The sequence below is a fragment of the Lepus europaeus genome, chromosome 18 (assembly GCF_033115175.1).
Source record: "Lepus europaeus isolate LE1 chromosome 18, mLepTim1.pri, whole genome shotgun sequence".
In the NCBI taxonomy this organism is placed as follows: Eukaryota; Metazoa; Chordata; class Mammalia; order Lagomorpha; family Leporidae; genus Lepus; species Lepus europaeus.
The window spans coordinates 58598725-58613689 of NC_084844.1; the positions used below are offsets into that span (position 1 = coordinate 58598725).

General features: G+C 51.3%; 1 protein-coding gene across 1 annotated transcript in view; it reads right to left on the bottom strand.

Moving 5' to 3' along the window:
- Nucleotides 1-859: 859 nt before the first annotated feature.
- Nucleotides 860-14965, bottom strand: part of CDRT4 (CMT1A duplicated region transcript 4) — an 81640-nt gene continuing 67534 nt past the window's right edge. Inside the window, exon 5 of the transcript XR_009864296.1 lies at nucleotides 860-879. The gene's annotated coding sequence lies outside the window, so the exon portion shown is untranslated. The remainder of the gene's footprint in view (nucleotides 880-14965) is intronic.

Here is a 14965-nt window from a genome sequence, read left to right on the forward strand (position 1 = left end):
CTGGACATATTCATTATCTTTTCCTATAATTTTTCGTGTGTGTGTGTATGTGTGTTTATATATGCAAACACAAGTTGTTTACAATATGTAAGTTATACCTCCCTAAAGCTGTTGTTATTTTTATAATAATAACAATACGGCTTGCTTTGTGCTACCCTGTTCTTTCTAGAACCTTCTGCTCCAGTTCTTGAAGACCAGGCTCTTTATAGTCATTTGCATTTCTTGACATGTTCGGCAGTCATTGCCTGAATTTTCTTCCTGTTCCTAGGTCTTCTTCTCAGATGCTCCTAGGAGGAGGAACCCAAAGAACAGGAAGTCATAGGGAAGTCATCCCAACTCACTCAAGGTAGGAAGAGCAAGAGCTGCTGTCATCTGCTGAGACGAGAGTTCAAGTTCACAGTGATTGGCTGCTCTGCATCATAAGGTCCCAGTCCAGTGGTCAAAGCATCCCTGCCCAGTGCCTTCCTACCACACTTCACAGAAGAGAACACTCTACTCCCTGTGTGCCCTCTTCGGCCTCGGCTGAGAAGTCAGGAAAGTATGGAAACAGCCCAGAGTGAGATGATTCCTGACAGAAACTTGACATCTGATTGAAGGATGGGCATCTGAGAAGTGCATTGAGTCAAACCCAAGGCAGAGTAGGATCGTTGCATTCACTGCATAGATTAGCCATGCTCAGGTTCCCTCAGTTCCCAATCCCCTGCCTCCAAGGCTGGGGGACTGAGTCCAGTCCCATCTGCTCTGGACTGCCCATCCTGGATCAGGGGACTTGGTGAGGCCCCTTGACCAAAACTTCACTCTCCCATTGGGTGTTACCAGGGAGTTCTGTCTTAGGGGTAGGAAGCACCTGGTGTGTTCTCACGTGTTTCTTTCTGTGTCCTGGAGGGGAGAAGAGATGTGTGTCAGAATTCAAGCAGAAAACCAGTTTGCAGATCCCTAATTGTGCATCTCCATTGTTCTACTCTGGCCCGCCTCCTCCCAAAACCCAGACCTTGTGACCTTGGGCCCTAGAACTCCTTCTACAATGTGGGAGGTATATAGGCAACTCTAAACAATGTCAGCTATGTGATCCAAATGGGTTGCCCAAAGCTGCTCCAATGGGGCTAGTGTGGCACAAACTGCTGGTTGGCTGTGTTAGCCCTTCCCTGCTTGGAAATAGAAGCCCGGATTTTATCTGGGCACATTGCTGATAGCAAAGAAAAGAGGAAGGAAGAGATGGAAAGAGGAAGTGGAAAAGAAAGGAGGAAGGGAAGGGGCAGGAAGGGAAGGGAGGGGGAAAGCGTACTTCCAGGAGACTAAGCTGTGCCCACTGAGCCACGAGCAGGAATGCGGTTCAGGGCTTTCTGTACAGAGAGCAGCGACCCCTCAGGGCTGCCTGAAATGGACAGAACTTGGTCTTTCCTTCTCTCCCGGGGCCAAGAAGGGGATGTCTCGGCTGAAGCTGCCTTAGCCTCCTGAGACCCAGAGACAAGGAAGGCACACGCTGCAGACGTGGGAGTGGAAGATAAAAGCCCAGCATGCTGACGCCTGCGAGCCATCATCCCAACTGAATCACCCACTCTGGACAGTCTTTATGTCAAGAGAAAATAAACTTACGGGCAGCGTAAGCCAATGTCATTTCGAGGGTGTCTGTTGTATGCGTCTGATCCTAATCTTAAAGTACTCACTGTTTGCTCTTTGTTCCCCGAACACTTGCGTGGCTGCCTGAGTTCTGTGGGAATTCTCTCTGCGTGTTTACATTTCTTCACCAGACTGTGAGTGTCTTAAAGGATCGTATTTTCATAATCTCTGCCTGCTGAATAGCTTCCTAGCAAGCACACAGCATGTACCTACTGAATCTTTTTTTTTTTAAGATTTATTTACATATTTGAAAGGCAGAGTGCCAGGGAGGATGGGGTGGTAAGACAGAGACAGAGAGTCAGAGATCTCCATCTGCTGGTTCACTCCCCCAGTGGTTGCAATAGCCAGGGCTGGGCCAGACCAAAGCCAGGAGCCAGGAACTCCATCCAGGTCTCCCACATGAGTGGCAGGGACCCAAGCACTTAGGCCATCTTCTGCTGCCTTCCCAGGCACATTAGCAGGAAGCTGGATTGGAAGCAAAGCAGCTGAGAGTCAAACCAGCACTCTGCTATAGGATGCCAGCATTGCAAGCAGAGGTCTCACTCTCTGTGCCACAATGCCAGCCTCTAAATATTTTTAAACATTAGAAGGAAAGGATTTTCAAGGTAAAAGTCCAAAAGTTGTCTTGTGTCAGAATGCCTTGTAACCTCTGCCCCGGGGGAACTCTTATTCCTCTACAGAGTCTGGGTGGTGACTGCCCCCCCCACCCCGCATTCGCTTGCTGGCAAACTCAACTCCCTGGAGTGCAGAAACAGGGGTGCAAAGAAGGCATTGTTGGCTCCACTCCCACCCACTCTGGCTCCCCCCCCCCCCATCACAGATGACAAAACCAAGGCTTTGTTTAGGCAAAGTGCAGTGTTACATTTCTGTCCTCTCAAATCCCAACCCAAACTCTAGGAAGGGAAAGGTGGGGAAAAAGTCTCCATTTTCCCATTATGCCTTGCAAATATTCAAACTCTGTTTTCCCCTTTTTCTTCTGCCCTTGGTGCTTCCAACATATCCACCTCTTGATTTGCTGCTCTCTTTTATTCTGTAAACGAATTCCTTTCATGACAGTTATTGCTTGGGCACCCAATGAATGCTGAAAACTCTGCAAGGTGCCGCGAATAACATAGAAACACGGTTACAAGTTGGGTTTCTCCACGAGATGTATACAGCATGGACATGGGTGACATGGGGCTCTGGGCCAGACACAGTAGCAGGCTTGAGGAGGGACCGTCCATGTTGTCCCAAGATGATTGGCAGGGGCTTCACAGAGATGAAGGAAGCAAGGATTTTGCGCACACCTGAGTTGAGAGAGAATGGAGTTCACAGTGAAGGAGGCGGCTTGTGCCATGAGGTGGATCCCTGAGCAAGGTCTAGGTCAAGGTGGAAGCATTATATCTCAGGTTGCACCTCCACCTGTAGGCAGCAGAGAGACAAGGAGGGGGTTGGCACTGAGGAGCACTGCAGTGTGCATGACCATGTGGTGCTTTAGAAAGATTGGTTCTGGCAGGAGTACAGAGGCTGCCGAGAATAAGCGATGCTACAGCACTCTGCGAGAGAGGAGGATTGGTGGGTAGGGATTGACAGACAGACTAGGGAGGCATCCAGACCTTGGCAAGCATAGCACATAGCACCCATTGAATGGGAGGTCATAGGTTGGACTTTGTGAGAAAGCAAGAGGTTGGTAAATTCGAGATGGAAAGCACTCCACCATTTCTACTCTTCTTTGATATCACCTGGCTTGAGAGAGGAGGTTGTGAGTACAGGGAGAGTTCTCCTTGGCACCGGAAATGCTCAGAGGAGAGAGAGTCTGGGGCAGATGCTGGCCCTTTATTTCACACTGCCAGACTCTCCCTCTGTGCGATCCAACTTCTATGCTAACTCACGTTGACCTCCACCCTCTAGGGAGTAAACCAGCAGAATGAAGATCTCTCTCACTGTCTCTTTTATGTAACTTTGCCTTCCAAATAAAACAAGTAAACCATGATAGTTACAGAGAGAGGGAGGGAGAGACAGAGAGAAAGGTCTTCCATCCACTGGTTCACTCCCAAACTCCACGACGGCTGGAGCTGGGCCAATCCAAAGCCAGGAGCCAGGAGCTTCCTCTGGGTCTCTCACATGGACGCAGGGGCCCAAGCAGTTGGGCCATCTTCTACTGCTTTCCTAGGCCATAGCAGAGAGCTGGATAAGAAGAGGAGCAGCTGGGATACTAACAGACACCCTTATGGGGTTCTGGCACCGCAGGCAGAAGCTTAACCCACTACACCACAATGCCGGCCCCAGTAAACCTTTTTATTTAAAAATGGGGATTCTGGCGCTGTAGGAGAGAAGTGATACTGGGTGCATACAGCTGTCAAGCTCTGCTATTGCGTTGTTTGAAAAGCATCTCTTCTGCTCAGGCTCTGTTCTCAGCCCCATCTCCTCCACAAGCCATCTGCCCAGCTCCTGATTGGCTAACATCACTTACCTGATTCTTCTGCCCAGCACACAACACTTCCTCCCCCTTAAAGCCACAGCCCACGCCGGGGAGGGGCCCGCCAAGGATGCCTTTCTGCTGCAGCCAGAGCCCACCCCGTCCCCCTTACACAGACATGTCTGGAGTCCATTTGGGGCTGTAAGCAGTTACATAATCATAAGCTGTTACATAAATAATCATAGGCTGTTATAGAAACAACACCCAAAGGCTCTGCTGCTGGGTGGGTAATGACTGCCTCCACTTCACCAACTCTCCTGAGCCAGACTGGAGCACAGACCGGTTTTTGGAATGCAAACGGAAAGCCAGGGGCTCTGGACTGAACAGCCATCTGACGGCAGCGGGAAGCATCAGTGCAGGGGAACGCACGGCAACCTTGACCTCTGAAGGGACCTGGGGGGCAGTGGGGCTGTGCAGGCAGAGACGTCTGCTCTGTCTTGACACGATGAGGACTTGCACAGTCCCTTGTGTCCCATGAAAACCACGCTGGCCGGTTCTTGTGCGTTACTTCCCAACCTCAGAACAACCTGAAGATACAACCCGCGTTTCATAGACGAGGAAGAAGGGTCAGAGAATACGACTGATTCTCCCTGGATTTTACACTTGAGCCCACAAGTGAATGGCTAGAGACCCAAGTCAGGTTTCTGCTACTGGGTGACCTTTCAGATATTTGGATGGGTTCTCCCACAGAAGAGGAAAGAGGCTTCTGGAATGTACTCAAGTAGGCTGAACAGGGGCCAGAGAACAATAGTGCAGAGAGAGACCAATGGGGGCTCTGCAGCAAGAGTGGCCCAGGAAGCCAACGGTCTGCCTCGATGAGTGGGGTCGGATTGAGAGGAGCTTCGGGCCGGCGCCACGGCTCACTAGGCTAATCCTCCGCCTTGCGGCGCCGGCACACCAGGTTCTAGTCCCAGTCGGGGTGCCGGGTTCTGTCCCGGTTGCCCCTCTTCCAGGCCAGCTCTCTGCTGTGGCCCGGGAAGGCAGTGGAGGATGGCCCAAGTGCTTGGGCCCTGCACCTGCATGGGAGACCAGGAGAAGCACCTGGCTCCTGCCTTCAGATCAGCGCGGTGCGCCGGCCGCGGCAGCCATTGGAGGGTGAACCAATGGCAAAAGGAAGACCTTTCTCTCTCTCTCTCTCTCTCTCTCTCTCTCTCACTGTCCACTCTGCCTGTCAAAAAAAAAAAAAAGAGAGAGAGAGAGAGGAGCTTCAGGACCAGACGTCAGGAGGCTGAAGAGCGTGCGTCTGCTGCACGGAGGCTGGGATCTAAGTCACTACCACCTTCAAAATCTCAGCTGGAACAAAGATCCTGCTCCCAGGAAGGAAGAGGCTGTGCGTAGAGAGTGCAGCTGGGAGACCGGACTTTCAAGGTCGGTAGAAGTTTGCACAACACTGTGAATGTAGTAGATGCCGCCACCATGCACCCTTATAGATAACTAACAGGGTAAGTTTTACGTTCTATGTGGTTTCCTGCAAATTTTTAAAAAGTCAGGAGTGAGCATTGTGACACCTGCAACTCCTACTGGAGTGCCTGGTTCAAGTCCCAGTTTCTCTGCTTCTGATCCAACTTCCTGCTGCTGCATCCTGGGAGGAAGAAGATGATGGGGTCAAGTGCTTGGGCCCCTGCAACCCACGTGGGAGAACGGGATGGAGTTCCTGGCTGTGGCCTGGCTCAACCCTGGCTATTGTAGGCACTGGAGGAAGTGAACCAGTGGATGAAAGATATTTCTCCCTCTCTCTCTCTCTCTCTCTCTCTCCCTCCCTCCCTCCCTCCTCCCCACCCCCCCACCACCACCACTCTGCCTTTCAAGTAGATGAAAAAAAAAAGAAGAAGAAGAAGTCAGTAGAACAGATGATTAAGCCATGTCTGGACCAGACATCCATAGGATGTTTCCAATGACATCAGAGTTTCAATGTCTCCTCTGAGACTCAGCAAAAGAAGCCTCTCTGTTGCCAGGTGTGCCTTGGAGCTGAATAAAGAAGGATGAAAAACTCCAAGGCATTATCTTCTCTGCCCCGCCCACCAAGCCCCTGGAACCAGTCCCCCTTCCCTTGTAGGTCAAAGGCCCACCCACCATGGCGTCCCATCACAAGGAACACAAAAGAACAGCTGGAATTCACAGGTCACTTAGCACTGGCAAGGAACCTTGTCTTCCCCAGCCTTACCTACCCCATCCTTATCTTCCCCGGGCTGGGGTGCTCTGGCCAGCTTCAGATGGGAGAGAGCTAGGACCTGAAGGAAGGATGGGAGGAGGTGGAGGAGCAAGGGTCTAGGGGAGGCTGCAGGCCTGCAGGTGAGGGTATTGGCTCACAGCTTCCCAGAAGAGGCTGTCCCAACAAGCAGCCTACGCAGGGCTTGAAGGTTGATGAAGAGACAGAGAAATCTCTTAAGAGCTGATGCATTTTCTGGTTCAAGTCACTTGTTGGCTAGGATTCCTTCAAATAATTCAGAGAATTAGGGCTTGGCTCTCATCCATGTAATGTTCCTCTCTGCCCAAAACCAATTGATGAAGATTGGCGATGTCCTTGGACACAAACAAGCTGAGTTACAGCCTGGGTTTCTTTCCTACTTCCTATCCAAGCACCTGGTCCCATGCTAGCCCCTGGGTTAAGGTCAAGGCCTCCTATCTCTCGGTCCACAGACCACAGAGAGTGGTATCCTGAGTCTCTAACAGCAAGTGGCCCAGGTACCGAGTAGGAGGAGAAAATGGGGAGGGAGGACCTCTCACTTTTTGCTGGGCTGCTGGCCACCGGCTTTTCTAGACTCCCAACCAGACATCCCAGGGCAGGGCAGAGAAGAGTTCCATAACTGTACCTTTCATCTTTTCCCTTTCTTGAGTGAGAACCCAGCGAGGGTCTTTCACGGTGGTCTGAGCCCCAGTGTGGCATCCTCCTTGCCCTCCGAGCCCACTTCACCCTCGCCTCTCGTTCCCACCTCAGCACCCACCAAGCCCATCTCAGTAACCGGGCCACGCACGCGTCATCTCCTCCTGCTTCCTCTTCATCAGTTCAGGGCCATCACCTCCTCACTGCCAGCAGGCAGTGATCCAGAAAGGCCATTTGAGCATTAGCTCATTGTGCCTCCTGTCTCTGGGGCTGCAAACCTTCAGTTTAACCCTTTCTGGGGAGAGCAGTTTCTGGTTCTCCATCAGCCTCTGGGCTGTGCAGGGTAGAGCGGGACATCGGGGGAAGAGGGTGGAGGACAGGGGATGGGGGTGATCTTCAACTTCAACTTCTTCCACAGCTTTTCTGGAACTGTTCTCTTTTTTGAGCTCCACTGCTAGAGGTCCCTGGGGCTGCCATTCCTGAGCTTCTGGAAGGTTCTGTGACATCCATCAGGCAACTTTCGGCATTCTTCATCGGTGAATTTCCTTTATTCTTTGTCCTCCTGCTTTTTTGTCCCCAAAAGTGTCGTTGCCACTGACTGCTCCCTCCTTGTTAACCTGGCAGCTTCCTGTCTTAATCCCTCCAGGGGATGCTGATGGAGTTTCACTGGCACGTATCCAACCTATTTTCTTTCACTACGAAGCCTGAGTGGCTGTTTGTCCTGAGCTGTTTGTCCCCTGAGTGGCTCTGCCCTCCCCAGCTGTATCACAGACCTCTCTGGTCACTGCACCTGCCACTCTGGAATAGAGTTCTCCAGGGGGACATGCAAGGCTTTTAACTGTTAAGCCTTTGAGGACTGTGGGTGCACAGGTCACGTGGGCATGGTCCCTGCGCCCTGGTGTGGGTCACCTGGCATACTCTGGTGTCTAACACCAGGTGACTGCACCGCCCAGAGCTCTGGGAAGTGCAGAATGAGCCTTCACTCACCATTTCCCACATGGGCAAGCTATGAGCTGGGTTGGGCTCTGACCTTTCTGTGTATTTCCCATTGGTTCTGGAGGCTTCCAGTAGGGTGTGGAGGCACAGAGACAATGGGCAAATTGGACTCACTTCCCAAGGAGAAGGCAAAAAAGACCCCTCGGGTTATAACAGACACACAACAAATAGCAGTCCCCTCCCACTGATAACACCTGGTTTGGGGGGTTGTTTCTGAACAGCCCAGAAGTCGCCACATTCCACTCCTGCTCTGGGCTCCCTCCAACCCGCACATTCCCATGGCTCCCGCACTACTGAGCACCGCTGTGCCCTGCCCAGCCTCCAGGGAGAGAGGAGGAAGAACCAACCCAGGCCAGCGGGCCATTCCTCCCTCCCTTTCTTCCTCCTTGTACAGGTGTGTATGAGAATATGTGTTTCCATTTTCTTGTATTTTTTAAAAAAGATCTATTTAGTTTATTTGAAAGTCAGAGTTACAGAGAGAAAGGAGAGACAGAGAGAGAGAGAGAGAGAGAGAGAGAGAGAGAGAGAGAGGTCTTCCATCTGCTGGTTCACTCCCCAGATGGCCACAATAGCCAGAGCAGCGCAGATCTGAAGCCAGGAGCCTGGAGCTTCTTCCAGGTCTCCCAGGCAGGTGCAGGGGCCCAAGGACTTGGGCCATCTTCTACTGCTTTCCCAGACCATAGCAGAGATCTGGATTGGAAGAGGGGCAGCCCGGACTAGAACTGGCACCTATATGGGATGCCAGTGCCACGGGCAGAGGATTAACCTACTGCACCACAGAGCTGGCCCCTTGTTCCTTTTAAAAACCTGAGAATGGCACATGAGAATAAGGCAGGTAGAAGAGCCAGGAAGAGCCAGAGCTGAGTGTAGAGCTCGAATGTCACTCCCTCCGGCCAATCTAAGGATGGTGGTGGCGCCGTGGGAGGTGACAGAGGCTTGGGCTTGCACAGCTTAGAGGTCACATGGATTTTGGACTTAGCCTGGAGAGCTCCAGGGGAAAAGCCCAAGCAGGTGCAGGACTCACACTTTGAAAAAGTATCTCTGATTGGTTGGTACAAAATCAGTTGCAGGGGAAGGAATGTAGTTCAAGGCAGGAAGACGGGAGACCAGTAGTGAAGGCAGGTGGGCTCCAAGGTCCTCAGATGACAGCATGGCCGGGCTTTGGTGATGGGTCCCTAAGGGGACAGGGCTCTGGATGGCGGTCACATTTCTGTGGGGCAGTGGGTGGTAATATTTACCAAGACAAGGACCCTGGAAGCAGGACCTGCTCTGTCTTCTTGATTTCAAAAAAGCAATAATGAGGGAGGGACCAGGCTGCTTCTTGAGAACTCTGTTGCAAGCTAAGGGGCCTGCCAAGCCTGGATCTCACTGCTCTTTCTCTGTGCACCTCCTACCGGCTCCTGGGCTTAGCCCTGTGGCCACACAGGCCAAAAGCCATAGCATCCCAACCGCACTGGATGACTACTACTACAGATACTGTTCTCGGATCCCTCACCGACCTCCACAAGGGTACCTCCAGAAGTTCACAGAAAGTGGGATGAAAAGATGTTTACTTTGGCACCCCACAAAAATGGAAGTTTATGCATGTGAGTTGTCCTCAAACATTTCCTGGACAATGCATATTGTGAAAAAATGGTGCATAGATTTCAACAATGTTTGCACCAAACTCTACAAATCTTTTCAGTCCATTTTTCCATGAATGTTTGGGAATGCCCTCACACTTGCACAAGGCATGTCTTGGGCCCCATGACAGCCTGTAAACCCTTATGTGTTCCTCCTCACTTCTGAGACAGGTACACACCGTCTCCTGTGCCTGGACCAGCTCGCTCAAAGCCCACTAGTTCCCAGGCCTCCGGGAGTCCTCTGGTTGCTGGAGACAGAGCCGGTGACTGGAGGGTCTACTGAGTCTTGTTTCCTGAGTCCCCTTGCTAACTCACGCAGATGGGGGAACAGAGAGATGTCTCCTGTCTTCTGCTGAACTCAGATAATCACTGGACTCTGCGAAATCACAGCTGAACTTGATCCTGAGGACACAGGGCTGACCCAGAAACTGTCTCTCTCAGCCAGGAAGAGAGACAGGTGCTCATAACAGTCCTAGCCCCTGCACCTCAGAATATGCTTATGGGTGGATCTGGGAGTCTTCATATGATAATTAAGTCAAAATGAGTTAATATGGGTGGACCCTAATCCAATCTGATTTGTGTCCCTTTAAGAAGACGAGATGAGGGGTGGGCATTTGGGTGCAATGGGTTAAGCCACCACTTAGGACAGCTGCATCCAATGTCAGAGTACTGGTAAGAACCCCTAGTTGCTCTGCTTCTGATCCAGCTTCCCGCTAATGCACCTGAGATGCAACAGGTAGATGCCCAGGTACCTGAGCTCCTGAGACCCATGTGGTGGGTGGTTTCTGGCTTCTGGCTGTTGCAGGCTTTTGGGGAGTGAACCAGTGTCTGTAAGATTCTCTCTCTCTCTCTCTCTCTCTCTCTCTCTCTGTGTGTGTGTGTGTGTCTGTCTGTCTGTCTCCTTCTCCTCCCCCCTCCAAAGAAAGATGAGATTAGGACACAGACCCACCCAGAGGAAGCACTATATGAGGACACAGGAGAAGATGCCATCAGCAATCCAGAAAAAAATCAACCGTGCTGACACTTTGCCCTCGAATGTGCAGCCTCCAGGGCTATAGAAACAAATCTTGTTGGTGGAAGCCACCAGCCTGCAGTACTTCACACAGGAGCCCAAGGAAGCTAACACAAATGCTATTATCAAGGTTTGCAAAATGTGCTGCAGGATCGGCCCAGAAAGAAAGCAAGTTGGCGCAGGGATGAATGTGTGGGCCCCAGAGCAGTCTGGCTGAGCCCAAGCCTCCCTGATGGGTCTCTTCCCTTGAGTTTGAAGACCGAAAGTCTTCAGAGGAAGCAGGTACAGCAAGGGACAGAGAGAGAGGCCACAGTGAGGCCAGCTGTTGCTCTCTTGGCTGCTATGCAGGAATCCCATGTCACAGAAGGTGAGAGCACAGAGAGAGAGAGGCATAGCCCTGTGGGCATAGCCCACAGGGGCTGCACGTGGAGGAAGGAGTCTTTCCAACCAGGGGACTTGGAGAGCCGGGGCTTGTCCTTGGTCTGGATGGGCCCTGGGAAGAAAGGTCACTGTGGCAGTGGGGAGATAAGCAAGGGGTTCTTGCAAAGGGGAAACTGGAGCACCAGGCCAGCTGTTGTTCCCAGGGAAGTGAAAAGTCATGAAAGGTTTGCAAGCAAGGAAGAGAGCAGCAGAGACAAGCTGGTAGCAAAGGCACTGGAAGACCAGTTGCAGGCTTGTGTGATCAAATAGGAGGCCGCTGAGTAATTCTGGCTCCACTCTTTGGCTCGTTGCTCATCTGAAATATTTACTTCCGTGTCTGCAAGCATAAACAATGCAGGAGCCCAGATGCGCTCACTCGAAGAGATGCTCTGTGAATGTGTTCCTGGAAGAGTCAGTTAATGCCTCTGCTCCCTTAGCCCAAAATTGATTTCTGAGAAGCAGGGCCCTGCCGGGCGAGCCTGGCTGCCAGGAGGATTTGTGAGTGCCGGCCCTGTTGCACCTCCTGGGGTGCAATGAGACTCAGGATCTCAGATTTCCAAACAAAGGCTCCTCCTGAGGAGCTCAGCTGAGGGGTGGCTACTGAATTAATGAGAGTGCCCATCATGGCCAGGTGCATCCCCCCATGCTCCGCTACTGAACCTCTAATGTCTTCTTTTAGGATGGACACTGGCTGTCCTAAACTCTACCAACCCCTGGAGAAGCTCCGCCCAAAAGAAATATGGCGCCAAGTCCCACGGTTAAGGTTAGACCTTCAAGGAGCCACATGAACAACACCAAAAAGAAACAAGTGAAGTGCACCTTAAGAATATGCATGGTTACAGCCAGTATATGCTAAATGCACAGACTCTTGTGCATACCTCCTGACCCACTAGATCAAAACGCACTATGCATCTGCTTGTGCTTGGCTGGGACATGGGTGGGAGGGAAGGAGTGAGGCCCCAAATAGCAGTGAGAATGGCCTCTCCAAGGAAGCCAGCAATTGCAAGCCCACGAAGCCACACATTTTGCAGAAAATCTGCACTTCTCGCAGGAGCATTAGTGTATAGAGAACTGTCCCCCACAATAAAAGCGTAGGCTTTGGGGGACAGAAGGCTTTTTATCCTGCCATCTACTGCCAGGGTGTTTTTAGCTGACAAAGAACGCCTGTGGGTTGCTGGTATTCCATCCATCTCTCGAGCCAGCTGGGTGTGGGTGACAGGGCCAGCCTCTGGGTAGAATGCTGGGACAGAAGTGCCTGAAGGGGCAGAGCAACCGCCCCCCAACACTGGAGGACTTGTGAGGTCAGCCCAGATGACTCATGTGGGATTCCCAAGCCCCTTGGATCCAAGGAGTGATCCCAATAGTCAGAGTTCACCTGGAGCTATGCCAAGTTCCCAAATTTCACCCCTTCCCAGGAATCTGAGATTCCGTTTTAATCCCTGTAAAAGCTACTGCTAGCTGACTGGGCCTCCACCTTCTCCAAAGATGTCAACATGCATCTCAGAGCCAAGTGCTTCTTCTCTAGCTCTCAAGTTCCCATATTGGAGCCAATACTCTGGTGGACTAACGAGGGCTGCTGATAACCAGGTTCCCAGGGTCACGAGCCGCTGGAGGCAAAGGTGGTACATTGCCCGCCACCACCTGGCCCATGGCATGGCTTCTCGGAGTGCTGATTAATTAACACAGATACTCAGATTGATGGAATTAATAGGCTCTTTGGCCAACAGGTCATCACAGGTTTTGGCTGTTCAGTTTGATTCCAGAACTGTGCAGACCAATACATGTGGATTAGGGAGCCTTTGAAATGCAGTTGGTCCAAACTGAGATGCCCTGGCATCTTCATTCTGTGTTTTGAGTTTGGTAGTGGATGTGAACCCACACACGTGATGGGATTGAATGGGACTTGATACACAGATACTCACTTGCCTGTGTTATCTGCATGTGACTACAATTATCTCAAGGCCATATTCTACACCCATGCCCACAGCAGCACTATTCCCATGGATACACCTTGAGGATGCTATGCTAAGTGAAATAAACCAGTCACACAAAGACCACTACTATGTGATTCCACTTACAGGAGATACCTGGAAAGAAACTAGAATAGTGGTTGCCAAGGGCAGGGGGAGAAAGAAACAGGAAGTCCATGTTTAATGGCCAAAGTGTTGGGGAAGATGAAAAAGTTCTGCAGATGGAGGATGGTGATGGTTACAAAACAATGTAACGCACTAGACGCCACCAAACCGTACTCTACAAAATGGCTAAAATGCAACTTTTATGTTATGTGTGTTTTATCACAAATGTTAAAGTATTTTGTCAATTTAAAAACTGAGTCCTTTGGACCTAGAGATCAATGACTATCTTCAAGGAGGAAGAACCAACAAGCTTTTGGGCATGTGAATAAGAACCATACCTCGGGCTCCTGGGTCAGTAGCCTGTAAGGGAGACAGAAGCCAGGCGTGAGCTGTGGGAAGATGTGAATCAGATTGGCACCTATGCCCATGCCCCACCCAGAGCATGCAACAAACCCACTTGGATCCTCTGTGCCACTCAAAGATTAAAACTACACCTGCTGTTGCAGAGTTAGTCTTGATCAAGACTATTAGTAAAATGTAGGGGTCGTGGAGCTGAAAATCCAGATGGAGACGTCCATTCCAAGAGCTGAGAGGCGCTGGAGAAGGCCAGGGCTGATCCCAGTTCCGGCAAATTGGGTCTATGGTGACTCGTGAGATGATTTCCTTTACAGATTAAGAGAAGTTGATGCTAGAAGCCATCTCAGTTATACCATTGAAACGACTCTGAATGCATTGACAGAGAAGGGTGGCTGGAGTGGGGGAGGGTGTGCACCTGCTCTGCCTAAAGGAGACGACTTTGAGCAGGAGGAGCTGCCGGGCTTGGGGGTTTTCTCTTAGCTGGCCATCAGGAGCATGACTCGGGGGTCCATTTTGGATAATGGGGACGTTCCAAGCCGGTGCACTGTTGCAACCTGTATTAAAAATGGCAGGTCGGGGCCGGTGCTGTGGCATAGCGGGTGAAGCCACCACCTGCAGTGCCAGCCTTCCATATGGGCGCTGGTTCTAGTCCTGGCTACTCCATTTCCAATCCAGCTCTCTGCTATGGCCTGGGAAAGCAGTAGAAGATGGCCAAAGTCTTTAGGTCCCTGCACCTGCATGGGAAGACCCGGAGGAAGCTCCTGGCTCCTGGCTTCGGATCAGCTCAGCTCTGGCTGTTGCAGTTGTCTGGGCAGTGAACCAGCAGATGGAAGATTTCTCTCTCTCTCTCTCTCTCTCTCTCTCTCTCTCTGCCTCTCCTTCTCTCTCTAACTCTGACTTTCAAATAAATAAATAAATCTTTTAAAAAAATGGTAGCCGTCTCAGCAACCATTTCGGTCCCCAGGGTTACAATGGGCAGTGACCCTACCACCCCGCTCTTTTTTGTTTTTTAAGATTTATTTATTTATTGGAGAGGTAGAGTTACAGACAGTGAGAGGGAGAGACAGATAAAGAAGTCTTCCATCCGCGGGTTCACTCCCCAAATAGCCACAATGGCTGGAGCTGTGCTGATCCGAAGGCAGGAGCCTGGAGCTTCCTCTGGGTCTCCCACGGGGGCGCAGGGGCCCAAGCACTTGGCCATCCTCTACTGCTTTCCCAGGCCATAGCAGAGAGCTGGATTGGAAGAGGAGCAGCAAGGACTAGAACCAGCGCCCATATGGGATACCAGCGCCACAGGAAGACTTAACTACCACTGGGCCAAAGCGCCACCCCCATTCTTCTCTTCAGCTCCCCCACGGCCCTCACATGGAACCTGCACCTGCCGCTGTGGTTCTGCGCCGTTCCTTCACAGAGAACGAGGGCGCATCATCACCATGATCCTGACCTGGGGTGTGATCCCTCCTCAGCCACAGCTTCTCGAGCCAAGAGATTGAACTGCTTATGAGAAGCAGCATTGTTTTCCCTCTTGGTCATGGAATTCATGGGAAATTTTTGTGTGGTGATGCATAAATCCCAGAAAGT